At 40.2% G+C, this 14,742-nt stretch overlaps 1 protein-coding gene and 1 long non-coding RNA gene across 3 annotated transcripts in view; one reads left to right on the top strand and one right to left on the bottom strand.

Annotated features, from left to right (window-relative positions):
* The window catches only part of ADAMTSL1 (ADAMTS like 1), a 1,025,773-nt gene that overhangs the window by 935,458 nt on the left and 75,573 nt on the right, over window positions 1–14,742 (bottom strand). The window lies entirely within an intron of this gene.
* LOC125964723 (uncharacterized) lies at window positions 466–12,691 on the top strand. Its single transcript, XR_007477959.1, has 3 exons — window positions 466–521; window positions 7,854–8,091; window positions 11,903–12,691. It is a non-coding gene; the product is annotated as an uncharacterized LOC125964723 (long non-coding RNA).

Raw genomic sequence — 14,742 nt, forward strand, 5'->3', positions numbered from 1 at the left:
CATAATTCTAGGCTCCATTCTCCAGATGACTCATGTGTTGTGTTGTGTCATGGAAAATACACTGGGCTCAAAGTCAAGAGGCTGGCTTTTGTGTTACTCACTTGTGTGAGCTTGGACAAGTCACAGAATCCCTTTTGGCCTCAGGTTTCCCCTCTATAAAATGAAAGAGGTAGGCTCAGTGATCTTACCACTCCTTTGAGCTCTAAAACCTGAATTTTAGATCTCTGTTCCCTATTTGATAGCTTCAGTTAGGTCCTGGACTCAGTCTGGCAGGCTCAAGACGCATCTCGCAGAAGCGTCAAGAAGGGGAGAAGGCAGATTTCCAGAGCCAGTGACCTCATAAAGACCTGCCTTCTCTAATTATGAGAATCTAAGTTCCAACAAGGGGGAGGGGGGCAGCCGCCTGCCATGTATCGTCCTTCTCTTATGGGCACAACAGTGACCTCCTCCACCCCTTTCAGGCGGTTAATATTCCGACCACCGGGTGTAAACATTGTGTGCCTATCCCACTCCCTGGCTCAGTAAGAGTTTATTTAAGTTGTTGAACATTTTTCTGTTAAAATGCATAGATAATATTTGACTGAGATGATGATCATATCATGACAATAATTCAAACAGAATTGAGCTATTATTTTTCATAAATAGTAGCTCTCAAATTACCTTCAACTTAATCTCATAGTTACAAAAGATCTTTTCTGACTTGTATCTATTTTGTCCCCAAATCACACATTAGTTCTCGGCTATCTCTAAAGTCATGAGAACTTTTTAGCACTTTCATGTCATGTTGTGAATAATTTGTTCTCATTATTCTTCTTATCCACGTTTTTACCATTCATAAGATACCTGACACTGTCTTAAAATTTTTTTTTAGTTTTCATTCCACACGTGCTTCATGTCTTTGAGAATCTGACTACCTTTAGAAGTTATAAAATAATCTAAACAAATGTGGTACACCAAAGTAACTATATATGAAGATATAATGATCACATAAAATTCACAAGCAAAATTAACCGCGCATTATACGTATGACATATAAACTTGAAAGGATTTGGGTACATTGCAAAGCAGTGTTTGGATTTCATAATTATGTAAAGAATACCCTCAGGTCTAGGATTATGCTGACCAAATGGAACAGACCTAGGTCTGGGAGTCCCGTTTGGCTAAACTAACCCTCCACCCACTCTGTTGGGGCTGTGCATGTTTCCTGGGTTGAGAAAGCAGAGAAGCAGCACTGCAGGTACTCATAGGTTTCCTCTTCCCCAGCATCTCATGGAATTGACAGCTATCCCTCAGCAGATGTTAAGCTTTGGCTTCAGAACTTATTCCCTGAGTTCACTGTTAATCTCTCCCACTTTTGGCTCTGGAGGAAACCAGTACAGGTCCTTACAATCTGACGAAAGTATTTTATAGAATTAGACTACTGGTGGTTTAATCCTTTATTTGCATGTGTTCCTTTTCCATATAATGATTTTCCCTGGTATTTCATGTTCTAGTAACAATCTCTCCAGACTTTAAAGCATATCATATAATGTATATATAAATAATTATATACGTGCGTGCATGTGTGTGTGTGCGTGTGTGTAGTCAGAAAACTTTCTTTCTGCTTATATGCTGTTATCCCTCTAGCTTTCTGGCAATTTTTCTACGAAGGCTCAGAGCTAATCCTTAATGTATACTTTAAGTATCTGCCTTAACGATTGTGTTAATTCTCAGAGCTGCCTGAGCTTCATCTGAGAAACTTGGCAAATTGTGGGGCAGAATTTGAAAAACAGGCTAGTGTACAGTGACTGGTGGTCAAAACTGCCCCCTAGGGTAATTCAACCACACACAGGATCAATTGTGGAATGAGAAATAGAATTATTCTTACTTTGAGTTTAAATTTCCCATATAACTGATGCATAGGTTAGAAGTTTCTTTTGAAGATTTTCAAGTTAAGAACATGGAATGTTTATATTTTCTCTTCCTTGATTTATTTTCTAAATGTTCCATGAAGGAAAATAATGTATTGCAAGAAAATTGACATGTTTGTACTGAGTACCTGTATCTGCAAGGCTGGATTCTAAGAACAAGCAGATTTGTTTGGTGACCATTTGCTTTATGTTCATAAGGGCCATTAAGTTAGACTATTTTGCTTTGAACTTTAACTTGATCTTACACTGCTGCTCAACCCCATTTCTGATGCCACTAGCTTTAGTGGCTAGTTATATTCTCAGCCACTTGGAAATCTAAAATTCATTTTCTGAACTGTTCTCATCAAATAAAATCAACAGACCTAGAGTTGGATAATTTTGTTTAAATAAAGCAATAGTCCGAAAACCAGAGTGAAGGAATTTCTCGTATACACCATGACACTAAGTTCTTTGCTATAAAGAATCTCTTGTAACTAATTCACTCAAACAGAAAACGGTAATAAAGTTTTTACCAACTGACTCTTTGCCAGGCATCATGCAAAGTACTCGGAGTACGACAGTCTCCAAGACAGAGATGGGTAAATAAGCGATCACAATGCAGTGTGTTAAGATTTACATTAGGGAGACCAGACAAAGGACTGATAAACCAGCTTTGTGGAGTGCAGATAAAGAGCCTCCTGAAGGTGGTGGTAGAAACACTGAATTGTAAAGGAAGAGGGAAGAGGAAGATGAAGGGAAGAAGAGGAAGAATATTCTGAGCATCAGTGCCAAGTGGAGGAGGAAGAATGGAGAGAGGAATAAATGAGGGGATTGCAAGGGTGAACTGGCTGAGGCAATGAACCCAGTGACATGATTAAGGGCATGAGCAACTAAATGAATGATGCTTTCGTGGCATCTGGACTGGAGATCTCTAGGGGAGAGTAAACAGCAAGAGGCAGGAAGCTCGTGACAGTCATCAGTGCAGCTCACCGATATCCAGTCCCCCTCGCCCTCTGGACACACCAGAGGGTTGTGTTGTCTTCCTGGCTCTCTTGAGGTTGGATGAGGCCATGCAGCTAGTTGTGGCCATGAGTTGTCACTTGCAGGCTAGAGCACCGAACTGTTGAGGTGGGACCTGCCAGAGCTCTTTTTCCCTCTGGCAAAACCACCAGCAACATTCAAGATGCCCAGGTAGCTGGAGTCCCTGAGGAGACAACTGTGAGCGAATACCCACTGCTGACCTGAGCTGTTCTCGGTGCCTCGGGCATCTGAGAGCTGGGGCTGCTGACACCAGGGAATAGGCGTAAATAAAATGAAGTGTGTCCTACCTTATTCAGGATGAGAGTAACAGATAAGTGTTGTATCACGTAGGGACCCCCAGCCTTGCTGAGGAGTTTGTGTCTCATGCTGAGAGCACTGGGAGTCCTTTAAAGGGATATAAGGAGGGTTTTGATCAGATTTGCATGTTCATATTGATCACCCTGACTGCAAAGTACAGAATGGACTAGAGGGGACAACAGGAAAATCTCAAATTCCAGAACAGCAAAGACTTATTTACCCATTTCATCCACTAGTTAAACATCTCTTCTAGTCCTATTTTCAAAGTGTTGAGACAGCAGTAACTTGCCTCAGAAAAGTTGAAAAGCTCTATGGAGACACCTAAAAATATTCTAAAAATACGTTAAAATCTCATGTCTAATGTGACCTCAATATCTCACAATGAAGTGAAATTACCAATCCAGTTTTACCGTTATCTTCTTCATCTTTTTGATAAAAGCAAAATATCCTTTGAATTTTAAGCTAAAGAATGAGGGGTTAATTTCTTTGAAATCTGATTACTTTAGATTCTGTGTAAGATGGTTGGAGGCCAAATTATTATGGAAAGAGCAAATAAACTGAGCCAGCATACTTCATAATTTTCCTTCATTAGCAATTTTTGCAGGCTTCACTGAATTTAATGAAAGAACTGCCATGTAAATCAAGTCTATCCTCCCAGGGGACACACTTTTTTAAATTCTCCTGGACCTAAGTACAGTTGAGTGTGTCAACATTCAAACATCAGAACATTTAGCTTAAACAAACTCCTCTCTGGTTCCCCCTTCACTTCTGTGAATGTGTTTAAGGCTTTAGTACCATAATCCTCCCCAATGCCAGAGCTCCCTATGCAGTGGTTGCAATGGCTAATGGTATCAATCATAGTCTCTTAGGCCTATCGAATCCACCAGCTTCATTTTACAAATATACGGTGACCAAGGTGGCAAATTATACTGGAGATACCTTCAGGAAATCTGGAAGAGGAAAATGTCTTAGTCCCTCTATATTTACTCTGAGATTATACTAATCTACCATCTGGTTTTGCTTTTTACTACAGATCAGGTTAATGGATTTGGTAGTATGACACCTGAAAAGGTAGAATTCTAAATTAATAATTAAAAACACAAAACTTCAAAATTGTAAATTACCCAACATATATTTTCCAAACTGGGTTCCATGGAACACCAGTGTCCCCTGAGGTTTTACTGCCATTTGCAGGGAAAAGGGGTTCTAGGATCAGATGAGTCTCAGGAACAAGACTTAATGTTAAAGATTTCATCTTTAGTGTTGATTCTGATCTCCCCCTCAAAGGAAATGCTTGGCAAGGTTAATCTTAAGCTCACAGCTCCAAAAAGTAAGCATTTAAAGCTTTATTAAAGAGTTGAAAATGAGGAATTTCTCTAATTTTAATTTCTTTTTTCTATCACTTAAAGAAATAGGGGTTTTTTTTCCATTAAATCCAAGTGTATAGGAGCACATGACAGTGTCCTATTTATAGAAAATCTAGACAAATGTTCTAATGATTCAAAGAGTAAACCAAAGCAAATTACATAGTCTTTATCTCTGTTCAAGATAAAGTAAGTTCTGAATCTACCATTCACTTAGTGCTTAAGTCCTAAATGAGGTAGTTACAATGTTGTCCTCGCAATACAAGTACACAGCTAAGAAAAGAGTTTAACATAATCACAGACTTTGTTTCTGGCCATTAAAACTGGTAGAATGTGAGAGATGGGGGGAGCCTTAGGTCAGCCCAAGCCCCTTGCCTTATAGATGAAGGAACTGAGGCCAACAGAGGCTATAGGATATATCCAAGGTCCTTTTTATATGCAGCAGTAACTTGGTTTTACATTTGCATTTGTCCAATTTTTTTATTCATCATTTATTGATATTCCAAACATCTTCTGAGTTCCAGGCTTAACTGAGTTCAGTTAAGCAATGAAAACACAAAGATGAACACAAAAAGGTCCTGCCTCAGAGGCTCATGATTCAGTGCTGTGTTGGAACCAGCTGCTACCAGCCCAGAAGGGCCAACTGTTAAATTCTCAAGAATTTTGTGAGCCAATTATTAAACATAGCCATGATTAAAAATTAAATTATATAAACTGACAAATAAATTATTTGGAAATTAAAGGTAACAAGTACTCAAAACACCGCACTTTCTAATTATCTTACTGCATTTCTATGCTCATAATGTTATTTACATCTAGCGTATGTGTACAGTGGAAAATCTAGATAATGGAGCCCTCTGGCACATCTCTTCCCAAGTATACACTCAATGATATCACATGGGTAGTTTGAAATCAGGGGAGCGTTTACACAATGGAAATTGGCAGATGCTGCAAATTAGCGCCATTTTTCCCTCAGAGATGGCTATTCAACATTTACCACCTCACCGCTGCATTCAGCTAATATACATACGGGGTGCACTTTACCGTAGTGTGTACTTTACAGAAGGACTAGGAATTTACATATGCATGATCTCATACACTCTTCCAAATAAGTCTGTGAGACAGATTTTATGACTCATAAAAGACAGCACTATGCAAAACTAACTATAATACAAAAAAGTCCTAAGGTCACAAGATGGACAGAGCAGGAAGCAATGAATTCTGCATGGCAGCTGAGACAGTACAAGAGGGGGTTTGATCTGGATTTCTAAGGATGACGTGATACACTGAAGATCCAAGGAAACTAAATACCATTTGGCTTCCATTATATTTCTGTCATGATGCTTCTTATACTTACACTCCAAATACCTACCACTCACTTGTTGAGTGACCATGAAACCCTTTCACCAAAAAGATTTGGTATTATCTAAAGGCGAAGACCTATGTGGTTTATAATTTAAATAGCCATCTGTATGTAATAGGTTATTTTTTCCTTGAAACCAAGGGAAATACGGTAGTACAGTGGGAAGCATAGAGGCTAAGGGACCAGAATGGTTGAAGCTGGGTTCTAGATGGGGTTGGCACTAAGCTGTGTGTCCTTGGCCAAGTCACTTACTCTCCCTGCACTTCTTTTTTCTTCATCTATGAAATGAAAGCAACATCTGCTGTACTGAATATGAAATATGAGAATGTACATACAGCACTGGCTCCCAATGGGTACTCAACGGATGCTGTTTCTCATCCTCCAGTCCCTTCTGCAGCAATGGTCTACCTTTCCCGCCAACTTCTCTAGTGAGCTGCATGGGCCTTTGGGGTGTTCTCCAGGTCTAGCTGGTCACTCTTCCAGGTGTGCTTGTCTTTGCCTGGATATCTCTTCCCCTTCAGGCATTAGTTAAGCATCTCGTCCTCTGAGAAGCTATCCATGATACACGATAAGCTTGATTAGGTGCTCTAGCACTTTGCCTTGTTATAGTGTAACCTTCCATCAGAACACAGGTTAAACATGTGTCATCCCTTACTCATTTGTCCGTATGCACCATGAGGTCAAAAACTACGTCTATCTTACTTGCCCTCATAGATGAAGGGCCCAGCCCAGGGCTTAGCACACAGTAGGTAATTTAAATTTTTTTGCTAGGGTAAATGAATTATTTTATTAGATCTTTTTAGACAGTTGGTTACATCTGGTACCTCTCTTCACTTATTTAGCACCCACGTTTCTATTTAATTTTCCTCCTTCAGTCAATGCTTTTTTTTGTCTCAATGATTCTTCTTCTACCAAACGATAATAGTTTCCCACATTTTCCAGGAAAATACAGGTACTAAGTTCTTATCCTTAGTTATACCATGTAACCCATCAGAGGCACCATTCTACAGCCCCTATGAGATGCATGGACATTAATTCCCTAGATAGAGGGGATGTCAAAGAATCCTAGGCGTCCACGTTAGTACATTTGGCTTTATATTGGCATCTATTCTATGGGTTTGAGATAACTGAGTATAACAGAAACCTTTTGTGGGGCATATGTACAGTTTACCTCCGTGCATGTTTCTTCTCTCTTTGGCGTGTGGCAGTTCACATGCTCTGCGCTCCTCTTCATTTTGTGCCTGCATCTACTCTGTGTTTTGGCGGGTCCACACCCATGTGTCAGACTGGCCATAGGCTATCTGTGTGAGTCCCGTTACTACTTAGAGAAGAAGCTTCCAGTTTGCACCCCATGGAAGCAACCAAAAGTCTGAAACGCAAGCCCTTTCCCTCCCCTCTTCCTTTCACACCTCTCATTCTCATCCTTCCCTTCACATTCCCTGTTTAACATTTCTGATCCTTAGGGATTTTTCCCCTCCCTCCAAATCCTTCCCATATTGTAAAATCATTTCATTTGTAATATAAAACGCTTTAATTTCTAGTTGAAATAAAACATTTCCTCAGCAGTTGAACTAAAACTATCCTTCTTTCAAATATCAATGAATTCAAGGTTCCCTTATGAACCCTTCCTTTGGTGTTTAGTGATTACATTACCACTCATTATAAGAAATATTTTCTTTTTAGATGTCCAAATATTGACATTCTGCAGCTTAATTGTTTTAAAAATACTGTTGGAATTCTTCTTTCAATCTTTAATGTTTGACTCTTTAAGGCCATGAAGTGGGAACACATTTTGAATGTAAAACCTAAGTGTCTTTAAATTAAATAAAAGCTGACCCCAAAGAACCTCATTTCTAAATACGGAAAATCTGCTTTTTATATATGCTTTCTTTCATATAGTAAAGCTGGATTGCACAGAAGGCCCATTCTGTCTCCTAATCCTGTTATGAAGAACAAGGGTAGTTTGAAATATTCGGGATGTTGGTGCTTATGTACATCTGTCTGCCACACCACGATACATCAAAGAAAGGTCATGATGTTATACAACATTTGGAACTGAGATTCCCCTCGGATCTGCTACAAGAGCAGAAACAGAGTCAGACTTTTATCATCAAGCATCCATACAACGATCCAAATGGTAAGTCTTTGGTTGTTTCCAAAGTACCGAATCGTACGGCAATAAAACAATTCGCCAAACTGATGAGAAAGCAATGCAGACGTGTAGGTAGAGCGCGCACCAATGTGCAGCATCTTTGGACCTGGCCAGTCCAAATTTCTTTCACTACATTCACAGAAATGAATGCAATACGCACTCACGATGGAATCCTCTCTCTCTCAAGTATCTGTGACCTCCATCATGTACTTGTAGAACAGCCCTTGGTGAATCAAACTTCCATCTACTTCCACGCTTCTTCACATACATCCAGACTGTCAGGAGCTGGGGCTTGAGCAGTGGGTCACAAAGGCGGGACAAAAAGCTGGCTGGCTAGACCCAAGGATGAGCCTGGGAGCTAACGGTCCAGATGATCTCACGGAGTATGGGATGTAAAGCCATTCAGAGTATGGATAAACAGGTACTAAAGGTCAAAGCTAGGCAGTCAGTCAGATGTCACAGTGTAATGCCGAGTGGATAGAACGTGGAGACACAAGGAATCTGGGTTGTAGTCCAACCCTGCCATTTGCTAGTTATCTGGCTCGGTTAAATCGTTTAACCCTTCTGCACTTTGAGGCCCTCCCTTATAAAACAGAGATAACAATATATACTGAAGGGTGCTGTTTTGGCTCTTGAATAAAAATTAAAACACTAATCTTCATTGAAGGTTTCATATGAATTAACTTAATCTCCACAGTAACCCTATAAGGTAGATACTATTTTCAGCCCCAAGGTCACAAAGCTGATACAGTGTGTGGCCAGAGCTGGGTCTCATGGCTCTAGAGTCTACACACTCCAGTCTTAAACATGCGATGATGTATATTATGAAGTCACTCACTCATACTGTGTTCATTATACTTATGCTAATAATAATAATGGATACCACTACTAAGTACTCACCAGGTGTCAGGGACAATAGTCAGAGTTTCAAGTTTGCCACAACCGCTTGAGGTAAGTTCTTTAATCTTTTCATGCTACAAATGGGGAAAGTGAGGGTCAGAGGAGTTAAGTAACTTTCCAAAGGTCATCAGCTTGATATTGCGGAACCAGAATTTGAACTCAGGTTTTCTTTTAATTCCAAAGTATGTCTAGTTTCTTGTCAAGACTCTCCGTAATCTCCTCCCTCAGCACCCTCATCCTCCTACCCACAGATTCCCATATACTGACACCTATTCTCATGTCCTGATCTCCAGTATCAGAGGATAAGCCATCTATTGAAGGCCAACATTCCTTCCTGTTTCTCTGATCTTTAAGTATCACTCTCCCCCTCAATCTTCTCCTCTCTGACTTCCTTTCTTCCTTTCTTGATTTCATCCTTTTAGTGTAGAACTCTCTCAGCTACAACCCTCCGCACAGCAGCCTCCACTTCCTGTCAACATCCTCAGGCCCGATTCTCTCCTCCATCGCTACCATCTGGTTTCGGCCTGCCCTGCTCCACTCAGACTGCTTGCCCCTGGCTCCCTACCTACCCAAACCAGCGGGCGTTTTCCACTCCCCATCCTACTGGTCTCTCTACTGTGTAGATGTTGATGGTGCCCAGGCCCAATACCTCCAGTCACCACTCCTTCAAATCCTTTCTCCACACAATCTCCGCAGCTCTTTTTACACACGTCACCCTGCCTCTCCTCCTGCTATTCCCTCTTTCAGGAATACCCTTCCCACCATTGTACCACTCCATCTACCACAGGCAATTTCTTCTTAAATTCCAGACGAGGTGGTTTGTTTTTCTTTTTTTTTTTCCTGGAAACTTCCTCAGAATCAGCCCATCCTTAGATGAGGTGTACCTTCTCAGTGTCTCCATGCTAGTAGCTTTCTGTATTTTCTTAGCATTACCTCTTCCTGCCCTAGATGCCACTGACTATAAGCTCCTCAAGGACAACTACTGTCTTATCTTGGACCAGTTCCAGTCTCTTATTTACACATTGGGACAAGATAGTGTGAATGGGCCACAATTCATATGCTTTGGCAGTTGTATCCCTTCATCTTTCAGTAGGGACCATTTCTCCTGTATGTGTCATGATATGTGCACAACATCTATCTTTAAACCCATTATTACAAATTCAATTCTATCACTTTTATCATATGATTTTCCTTTTAATAAATGTTAATTTTCCTTTATTTGTCCTTCTATTCTAAAGACCAGCATGCTGGCTGCCTGGTATATTGTAGGCTATAATGGCTAGCCATTGTTTTTGCCTCACTGGTACCCATTTTTCTTTCTCCTAGCAGTAGCATCTTGAGAATAACCCTCCCCCACTGGATGCTGTCCTAGTGAGTCTGTCAATCCAGATTTCCCACCCTTCTCAGGTCTAGGGATGGGGGCTGTATCCCAAGCCAATCACACAGTCACTCCCTGGAATTTAAGTTTTGAGAAAAGTGATACAGAGGCTGAAGATGGTTAAACCTGATTCATCCCAGAAGCAATTTTTCTTTAGCCTTAGTCACCTGGATTCTCCCGAACTGCTCTGGCCTATGTCATCTCCAAAACCAGATCCTTAAACTTCTCTACCCATTTTATGGGTCACCTTATATCTTTCCCATACATTCCTTCTCAGTTCAAAGTAACCAAAGTCTGTTTCTGTTGCTTACAAACAACCAACACTAAGTGATGCACATGTAGTCAACAAGTGTTGCCTGAATGAATAATGAATGAATACGTGAATCAAAGGGATGTTTTTCCCAAGTTAAAAAAAGACATATAGGGCTTCCCTGGTGGCGCAGTGGTTGGGAGTCCGCCTGCCGATGCAGGGGACGCGGGTTCGTGCCCCGGTCTGGGAAGATCCCACATGCCGCGGAGCGGCTGGGCCCGTGAGCCATGGCCGCTGAGCCTGCGCGTCCGGAGCCTGTGCTCCGCAACGGGAGAGGCCACAACAGTGAGAGGCCCGCATACAGCAAACAAAAACAAAACAAAACAAAACAAAACAAAAAAAAAAAAAAAAGACATATAAATTCCTAGAAGTATGAAGGTTTGGAAGCAAATACGCTACAAAGAAAGATGATGAACCCAGGAAGACCCCTGGGGCAGCAAGAAAGAAGATCTAAGTTGTGGATGCCAAAGGGACTTGGCTCAGAGGAGAGGCACCCTTCCCCTTCCTCTGGTTCTGGTGCTAGGAGAGAAAGGTTAAGCTAACGAAAAACAGCAGAGGAGGCTGGTCAGTCTGGAAGACCTTGATTTTTATTTGAGAATGAGATAGTCATGTGCGGGAAGGGATATAAGGGGTTTTTAGGAGACAGGAAAAATATCTGAAACGGCTGTCTGGGGAAGACACTGCGCAATCAAAGATGATGAAGATCGCTGGGCAGCTTGAAGACAAGTATCAATATATCCTAATATGAAAGCATCAGTGGTAAATCTTTCCTATTGCAAGTGTAACAAAGATCTACAATGGCTAACAAAAATCCTAGTAATAACTAGTAGAAGTATTCTTTGAGGAAAATAAAACAATTCTCTTAGTGTATTTTTTTAGAGAGGTATCATTATTTGCAGCTAACCTATTAGATCCTACAGAAATAAACTTTGCCTGTCACCTCTGCTACAAGAGACTTAACCAGTTCTAGTCTCTGGTCCCAACATAGTGAAAAGACAACAAGACTTAGCCACCATTTATATTTTAGATAGCTGCAGGAGAACTATGAAAGGATTGCTTCTCCTAGCTTAATGTGATGTATGCAGTATGTGTATTGTCTTTGTGCTATTACAGTCACATATTCAAATCTAGTTCTTTTATCATTTTCTTTTTCTTTCTAGGGGTATTCAGTCAATGTTGCTTTTTTTTTTTTTTTTTCCATCATACAGAATAAAGATGCTATGCGAGGAACAAAAAAGAGGCAGAATGTTTTCCCGAAAGAGAGGGCTTTTCAGATGTGCTCTGTAATTTGTCATCCAGAGGAAAGAGTGTATCATCACTGCTTTAAAAAAATAAATGAATTACATCGCCTTGATGCACAGCAGGCTCACAGATTTCACAGAGCCTTTGTATTGAACATATGCTTGCTTTCTGTTGTCTCCTCACATATTATTCTAGGCATCCAGGAGATAAAACAGGCAAGAAAGCAGCGGACGTCACGGCAAATAGCTTGATAGGTCACTTCACTTGTAAGACACAAAGTCAGAAACCCACTTCCCAGACAGGAAATTAAATACTCATAAGGAACCCACCAACCCATGCCACAGTCGGACTTCCTAAGACTTTCTTCCTCATTACCACTTCCTTTTCCAAAGCATTTCCTTCCCCAGATGACCTGGTGATATCAGATGATTATTAAAAGAAAAAAGATGTTTAGCTAAACATACCCTGATGTTACGGAAATCACATGTAAATCTTCACAGCACGTAGAAGATACTTCCTTCTCTTCTCTCCAGAAAAGCCTCTCAATTAATATAGCTTTATCTGTGAGTATTAACATTCGTACATTTTCTTTGGTATCACGAACCAGAAGCCTGGGGTTATTTTGCTAACAAGCCACTCGTGTTTCGTCAGTCTTCCCCCTGTGTGCCTAGCTCTGCTCCCAACCTTATCATTTCTGTATACACGAATGCTAACCATATTATTTTTATCTTTTGTCACTTTTGCTATTTTATTTTTCAGTACTATTCCCTGCCTTCTGTGGAGACATTGGTTGCCATTAAAAAATGGCACGGTACTCGAATTTGCACAAGTATAGGTATGTACGGACATATGTTTGTAAGCATATGTGTATATATTAAATACATATTCTTCAAATATATGTCTGCTTCCACTTATTGGGTTAAATTGACCTTTTTTAGCTTGTTAAGAACAGAAAGGCTAGAACTACGTGAGATGCCCAAGTGGTCCAATTTTTATTAATGGAGGATGGCACGATTTGTATTAATGGTGAATAGTATTTTTATTTTTGTGAACAGAAAATACAGTAGTGCCAGTCATTCCAGCTAACATGAAGACAGAGCTGTCAGTATGGCATTTTCAGTGAGGGGCAGTATTTGGTGGCAGCAGCTAATTTGGAGCACCAGGATCTCAAAGACGAGAGATCCGGAATGAAAGATGGATTTTTCCACGGGTGTCCATCTTTATGAAAAGTCTGTTTTCTTAAAATAATACTAACTACCATTTGTGAAATGCTAGCATATATTATACCATGTATTACACGGATGATCTTCAAAAGACCCCTGGAAGGTAAGTATTAGCACTTTTTAAAAAAATTTCCTCAAACAATTTCTATTTAGTCAGGACCAGAATCTCAGTGAGTGGCAATAAATATCAAAGTGCAGGATGTTTGAGGAAAGCAAAGTAGAAAGCCCAAATCAGATATGATTATTGATCAACGCTGAACTGCTTTCATCATCTCTGTGCTAATTCCATATACATACTGGCATTTTCATTACATAAGTACATTGACATTTTCAGATGATGAAATATACTAAGCAATTCAAAATGACCATCTTTGGAGAATAGCAGGCAAATAAAAATACAGTAAAAGGCACAGAACAGAAAATGCGGTGAATTCTTATAATCAGTACTAGTACTTTTTTTTTCTGGTGTAGAACAGTCATGTGTTAACACAAGAGCCAGCACTTGTTTACAAAGCTCGGTGACACACAGGCATCCCCGTGCTGAGGACTCTGCTGAGAAACATTTTTCTTTTCAAATAGATACTTGTCTTAAAAAAAAGTAGAGCCATTTACATAGAATTAACAAGTAATAAACATTACCAACAGATGTGTAAATAAGATTCCCAATGAATTAATTTCCTGGCTAGAGTATTGAAGAGGGACAAATGTTCAATTCTAATATGATACATATGTATTCCCTCGCCCATCTATGACACAATAACTCTTTATCACAACCAATCTCAGTCCATTCTTTATTCAACAAGATATTTGGGCCCTATAAAATTGTAACCAACACCCTAATTTGTTACAGTTAATATCAAAATGCAAGAAAGTGCCCTTAAGCTCAGACCTCACATTCTAATTGGGGAACCTATTTTTAGACCCATTGGCTTGATTTAATTGTCTTCTTAGACTGGGTGCAAGTTTCAGCTTGACGCTAAACTGATTGGGTTAAATCCAACTCTGTATGCTACTTTGCAACACGCATACTAAAGGCTAATGGCACCAGTGGAATGCAGAATTGCCCTGACACACTCACTATCAAAGGGTCAATTTTTAGGCAAAATGCCTGCTCAAATGAAAGCTTGTGTAGGTTCTTTATCTGAAATAGCAAGGGGGTTAAATCAGAAAGCAGCTTAGGCTGTTATCTCCAGTTAAATGGAATTATGTGTAGACTGTTTGTAAATAAAAGAATATTCACCATCCTCCTCTGGCTTATGTTACCAAAAAGCTATGCAAAAACAAATGCCTTGTTACCCCAGTGGGCTTACACTGCACAATTATTTTATTTACCATAAAAAATGCAACAGGGGGGTGGTGGTGGTGAGAAGGGAGTACAGGGAAAGAGATGTGGAGCGCAAAGATCTAGAATCTGGATAAAGCAGAGGAGATGGGGCGGGGGGAAGGAATAGAAAACGCTGGGTGAAAAGCTGTCAGCAGCTAACAAGCGAGCTGCTGAAAGCACTTGGGGATTCCATATGGAAAACAATACCCAGTACATGAAGAATATTAAGTAGCACTGTGATGACCTTTCAGAACTATGG

This window comes from Orcinus orca, chromosome 6 (genome assembly GCF_937001465.1).
Source record: "Orcinus orca chromosome 6, mOrcOrc1.1, whole genome shotgun sequence".
In the NCBI taxonomy this organism is placed as follows: Eukaryota; Metazoa; Chordata; class Mammalia; order Artiodactyla; family Delphinidae; genus Orcinus; species Orcinus orca.